This window comes from Camelina sativa, chromosome 5 (assembly GCF_030686135.1).
Source record: "Camelina sativa cultivar CO46 ecotype springtype chromosome 5, ASM3068613v1".
In the NCBI taxonomy this organism is placed as follows: Eukaryota; Viridiplantae; Streptophyta; class Magnoliopsida; order Brassicales; family Brassicaceae; genus Camelina; species Camelina sativa.
In genome coordinates, this window is record NC_141884.1 from 30,954,004 (window position 1) to 30,960,787 (window position 6,784).

Below are 6,784 nucleotides of genomic sequence, written 5' to 3' on the forward strand. Positions count from 1 at the left end.
GATTGATGAATGGTTACAATACAATCGTTACTAAATGTAACATATATATTTCGTCACTAAAACGTCACACCAGTTGCAACTAACAAATACGTATCTATTTCGTCACCAAATGTAACGATTTCTAAACGTATCTAAAATGTGACAATTTCTTACTAAAATTATCGTCCCAAATATGTTATATTACATGACCAAAATCACGTATCAAGTTAGTCACTATTTACGACGCCGCTGTAGTCTCAAACGTCACACTTAGTGACCTGTTAACTGTCACTTTCCCGTCACGGTTACTAACTAAGAACATGTATCAAAACTGTCATTCATTATGACAAAAATTTAGTCTCAAATCGTCCCTGATTATTACAAAAAAAATCATTGCTAATTGGTCAAAAATATCAACTAAAACATCGTCTCAAAACTGTCATATTTTGTGACCAGCATAACCGTTTTAAATAAGTCACTCATTATAACAAAACCGTAGTCTCAAACTGTGACGACTAAACATCTTCACCTAACTGTCACAAAAGTTTACTTCTGCTGTTCTCGATCTCTGAAAGTCTATTGATATTTTTTTTCTATCTCGATACACAATATATATTCAAAACATATATAAGTATGCAAAAATCTTTTTAATGATTTTCGCTTATGATATGTTTCAGGTATTATCCATAGCAACCATTGACCATACTTTTACGAGAAGACGAAATTAAAAACACGACATGACATATCAAAAGCAAGCCAAATTCAAATAAAATGATGAACGAAAGTCATAAAATTAGTATATATATATGTTCTCTGCAATACAATTTTTCTTAGCAATATGACCAATTAACTTGATCAAAGCCTGGTCACCTATTTATAGACGAATCTCAACAAGAATCTGCCTCTAAAGCTATAACGTGGCGCCTCGACTCTTACTCACAACATCAAAAGAAACAGCATCAGAGAGAGGCGATGATGGCCACTGCATAAAAAATGTGATTTACTATTCAATATATCGATCAAACACGTTGTGTGTGATTCTCATTTTTACATAAACATACAAAAAGAAAATAAAATTTATATTGAGGATTGTGACCAAGCCGATATGATTCACACAAAATTTTGTATCTGGAGCACACAATTGAGTTTTTCTAACCTTAAAAGTATTAGTATGAGAGGAGATAAATTGTATGCATGTATTGCCTACGTGAGCTGGAGTTTCAAAACCATCTTCTCTTGTCCATCATTCGCCAATTCCCAATTCATTGTTTCTTTCTCTGCCGCAACCAATATCATAAACATCTTGCTTTCAACTTTTAAAAACCAAAAACCAAATTCCTAACTGTTGACAATGCTTATAGTTTCCGTAGTCTTTGTATTATTTTTTGATAATTAGCATTTTTCAAGTTTTATAAGTGATTGCCTAATGATTGTGAAGATAAGAAAATGAAAACATTAAATGTTTTCTGATTTATTGTGATTTTATTGAGGAGTGATATTAACGATAATGAAATGGGTGAAATGGTGAAGATGAAAAGACAATGATCTGAAAGGGAAAAGACTATTTGTAATTACATTTTGATTATCCACATGACATCTCTTCAAGTGATGATGTGCAGAATGATGGATAGAGTTGAGCAACTTTCATAGTATAGATTTTCTAGAGAGAATAAAAAGTATTATGTTTGCAATGTAAACTTTTTCTCTCTTCACAATAAATGTCAAACCTGCCTCAAACAGTTATAACATTCAATCATTTAGGTATTGTGTCATAACAATATATATATATATATCACATTTCCATATTTTGGCCCTTTATATCAAAGATCTTTCGTCATCTTTTCTCTCTCTAAAAACTGAAATATGGTAGTTACAGAAAAGAAAATTAAATATGGTACTTTGGAAAACTTTTTTTTCTCAGATGTGATTGTTTCAACTAAATTCTTTTGTTATATATTTATCTAATTTATAATAATTAAATATTATGACTAAGATATATTAACTGTTTTTTTCTCAGTAAAGAATTCAATCATTATTAAAATTATGTGACAACATGCAACATGTAAGTGATGATTAGTTCAATATAAAATCTAAAATCCACAATTTTGCTTCGTGCTTTCTTCATGACACTCGATAATATATATGTCAGATGTAAATTTCTTTTATCTTATATTTCAACTAAGTGTGGTTCAAAATTATTTTCACACAAAACTATGGGTTCTATCTAGTAGAACGACTATCTATCATCATTTGAACTCTTATAAAATTTTAGTAGAAAATTAATAATGATTGTCACAATTCTTAGAACTTTATTAGATATGTCTATATTAACATTTTTGAAGTACATTTTGTATTCTAACCTTTTATTTGTAAGACTTGCATAATTATTCTTTTTTCATTTGAATAAATATTAAAACTTGGATGAATCTATATATATAGAGTTAACTTTACTCACTCATGGTGCTGCCACATCAGTCACTCCCTCAATTGAATAAGCCCAATTTTTTTGATACAATCCACTAAGCAATTCATATTCATTTGTTTCATATTTCTTTAAAAGCCCAGTTTTATATTTCTTTAAAAGCTCAATTCATTAGTAATACATATTTTATATGCTGTAGAAATAAAACTCTTCCCCATGAAGCTCCACTCTGTCGTCCGCTGGTGTGCAACCTGAAGTGTCTCTCCCCTTCTTAATTCTTTCATCTCAGAACACCTAAAAGATATCTTTCAAATTAATCTTTTAGCTTAAGAAAAAACAGTAAGATTCACCAATGTTATCATCCTCTAAAAATTTTCAAAATTCAAAATAAAAGTATTTGTTTTCCTCCTTCATAAACATTACCTACACCTTCAAAAGAATTTAAACAAGAGAACGAGAGAACATAACTGAAAGTATAGCAAGAATACAAACGATGGGGAGAAAAAAAAAATCCACCACTTATCATGACAACAAAAATAGAACATACATCAACATATATTGAAGAAACTTCCAACAAACAATCTCAAAAATAGGTCTATAAGTATTACGACCACCAGGAGATGGACATATGCAAAGAGGTCTTTAGCTTCAGGGACACCTAGATCATAAAAATTGTCGGCTTCGAAAAACATGAATACTTAAAAATCAAAAGAAAAAACAACTCAAACGAAAAAATAAGATAAGCACTTACGGAGGATCAGGGAAACACAACTAAAATTCAATTAACATTAGTTGCCACAAAATTCACAAAACCATCACCAAACAGAAGAAAATGTAAGAGATACATACACTGTTAGTTGAGGGAAAAGATGTTGAAATTCGAGTTCCAGATTTTGTTCACATTAGACTTAAATTGAATGACTTACTAAACCGGCCACAAAAATATACACCCCAAAATATTTTTTTTAAAAAACATCATAGAAGCAAAAATTAAATTTTACAACACACAATTCACATCCAATCGAAAGCCACACTCTGGGGCCAACCGAAACAAAACTTAAAACTAAGATCTCAAAAACAATGGATAAATTAAATATGAAATGAAAGGAAGAAAACAATTAAAAACAACAGATTTGCACACCAATTAACACTTAACTGGAACGAAAACATTAATGGAGAACCAATTACCCTCTACAAATGCGAAGCAAAGAGGAAAACACCCAAATACACCAAAAACAAAATGTGTGCATCGATGAAAGGGATGAATGAAGAAGGATAACAAGCATCAAATAAATAGTTTCAAAACTCTTATTGTCTTGTAGATCGCAAAAATGACTTCTCTGCTATCCCTTCACGAGGCATTACATTTTCTAAGGGAACAAAATCATTCCAACCTCAATAACATACCACTAAATACCCAATAGACCAACACAATTTTAAGGCTTACAGAAAATAAGGCCAAACGGCAGAAGCATAAAAAAAAACAAAAAAAAACAATGAAAACAAAATTGTAAGTAACTGAAACTTTTAAACATTTTTAATCGAAAACCACTAACTAATCACTACAAACACAAACGTATTGACAAAAAAAGCTACTTGCACAGGTGACTAATTAAATAATTAAATAATTAAATAATTAAATAATTAAAAAATTACCTACAACTACATATAATAATACCAAATAACAATCCAACGACAAAATAACAATTTTTTAATTAAAGTAACAACTAAAGCGGGACAACAACTATTACTATACAAACTTAACTTCTAATTCTATATTTTTTGGGAAATTGCAATCTGTACCCCCAGAAGAATCGATAATTAACTGACACAAACAAACACTGTTCTGTCAGTATTTGTGCAAATAATTTTACGTTATTGTCCCTCCCATTTTCTTTTCATAATTTGTTTTAACTTCTCATCTCTTCTCTCTCCTTGCCTCTTTCTCCGACGAAGAGTTTGTTTTTTTCCCCAAGAAATTGACAGCAACAAATGTTTCAAGGCAAAACAAAATTAAGTTAAATCAAAACTGATTTTCAATGATGGTTCCGATTTTGACAGTGGACTAGTGGTGGTTCCGATTTTGATTCTGTTGATGTGATGATGGGGTGGTGATACAATTTGGATTCCATGAAAATCAAGGCCAAGCGGTGGCCGTGGCGAGTTCAAATCTCGGTGGTGGTTTCAATTCTGATTGAAATCGTGCAGAGAGATGGCGACGGAGGAGTTGTGATGGTTGAATATTATGACGGTGGTGGTCTCATAGATAATGTATGTGATACTCTTCTTTGTTTTTTTTAAATTATTTCTTATAAAAACTGAGAATGAGATTATTGAGATGTTATTTTCATCACCAGATTTTATGGGTTTCTTTTGGCTGCTTAATCTCTGATCGGTTTGTTCAGGATTCAGTGCATCCATGGTTAAATATGATAACTTGTTTAACATGATAATTCTGTATTTAACAAATAGAATTTTTACGCTACAATAATTGTTATTTGTTAACATGTTAATCTCAGTGAACCCAATAAATATGAGTTTATCACATAAATCTAAACTTATCGCAATATAAAATAACTTAACATGATATATTTATAAACTTATTTACATATATGTATATATATTGTTAACCCAATGTAACATCCGTGAACCGGAATATGCGTTTTTGGTTGGGGTGTCGATCGATACCCTTGTAGCATCGATCGACACCACTAATTCCGGGTTCGTTGGGTTGTTTTAATCGTCGATTTGGTTTGGTTTGGTTTAAGGAAACCATTGAACCGGGTCTTAAAAGGAAGAAAACGACCTAGGTCGTGTTTCAGAGGTTGTTGTGTCGCCGTTGGTGAGTTTTTGAGGAAAAAGAGAGAAAACCTTGTTCTTGAGCTTTTAAGAGAGATTGGTGAGATTCCTTGCTGTTCTTGGGAGATCTAAGGCTGGGAAAGAGCTAGAAGCTTGCTAGGAGTGAGGGAATTCGTTCCTTTGGTCTAAATCTTCCTTCAAAGAAGTGAGTGCATGACCATGGCTTATCTAAGCTAAGATCTCTAGATTTTATGTGATTTGGTGCTTATGTGGTTGTTTCTTTGAGTTCTCTATGGTATTTCGTTGCTGTATTGGCTGGGTTTGGCTTCTGGGAGTGCAAGAAGCGGATTGGAGAAGATTGGAGGCGAGACTCGGAGTTTTTGATCGAAGGAAATCGCTGCTCGGCAACGGTGTCGGTCGACACCAGTTGGGGTGTCGGTCGACACCAACGCGAGGACGGCTCGAGACTTTGGCGAGGGTCGATCGATGCCATGTGGAGGTGTCGGTCGACACAAACTAGAGTTTTCGGGAGTGTCGGACAGGGTGTCGGTCGACACCAGTGTGGTGTCGGTCGACACCAGATTGTCAGTGTCGATCGACACCATCTGGTGTCGGTCGAAACCCTTCTTTCAGCTACGACGGATTGTTGTATGCTTTGTATATTGCCTGGTTTGTTTATTTGATTATTGATTGTGGCTTGTAGAGATCTTATTGCTTGTGTGTATAGCCCAGTAGATGGGAGGATTGCCTCACTAAGTATTTGTGATAATACTTACGCATCTCAATTGTTGTTTGTGGTGTGCAGGTAAAGGCAAAGTGTGATCGTGGAATCAAAGGCAATGAAGGGGAGGATGTTCTAGGGACTCGATTGGATGTTGTCTGGCATTGCTAGGTTGCTAGAGTTGAGTCATTAGAAACATTGCTAGGTTGCTGGTTCCTTGTTTCTGGATTGTTTGGTATTTGATCATTGTTGATGTTATGGTTATTGGATTGTTGTTGGATTATTATTGGTTTATTGGATATTGGTTGTTATTTTTCCGCTGTTGATGGTGAATGATGTTAGGTGGCTAGTGGATATGGGACCACTAGTTGTAGTTTATTTATATATTATATTAATTATTATTTATTAAAAAAAAAAAGGTTGGTCGTTTCATTTTGGTATCAGAGCTCTTACGGTTCTAGGTTTGGGTTCACTAGGTTTCTGTTGTAGATGTTTGGGATTTGCATGCTTGATTGATTATGTGAGTTAGTCAATTGTGTGTGGCATGGAGTCCTAGAACATCCTCTTCGAGCCGATTGTGTGATTCCACGGTGAGTTTATGTTTCCTGTGTTATAATAGAAATTGTTTTGCTTAGCCTTCTGTTCATGGTAGTGCAGATGGTTAGAGATGAGGCTGTGGCTGGTCGAGGTCGTGGGCGCGAACGTGGTCGTGGACGCAGACGTGGTCATGGTAGGGGCAGAGTCCCAGTGGTTAGTGAGACCGAGGACCAGAGTGTGACAGCTGAGGGTGTTGGCGAGTCGCAGGGTGTTCCGGGGGATTCCGTGAGTGTGGCAGGAGGGGGCGGTGTTGATGCTCCAGTGGC

At 34.3% G+C, this 6,784-nt stretch overlaps 1 long non-coding RNA gene across 1 annotated transcript; it reads right to left on the reverse strand.

Annotated features, from left to right (window-relative positions):
* Window positions 1-703: 703 nt before the first annotated feature.
* LOC147944521 (uncharacterized) lies at window positions 704-1,376 on the reverse strand. Its single transcript, XR_015598139.1, has 2 exons — window positions 1,136-1,376; window positions 704-961 (listed from the first exon to the last, which is right to left on the reverse strand). It is a non-coding gene; the product is annotated as an uncharacterized LOC147944521 (long non-coding RNA).
* Between the last annotated feature and the right edge of the window lie 5,408 nt (window positions 1,377-6,784).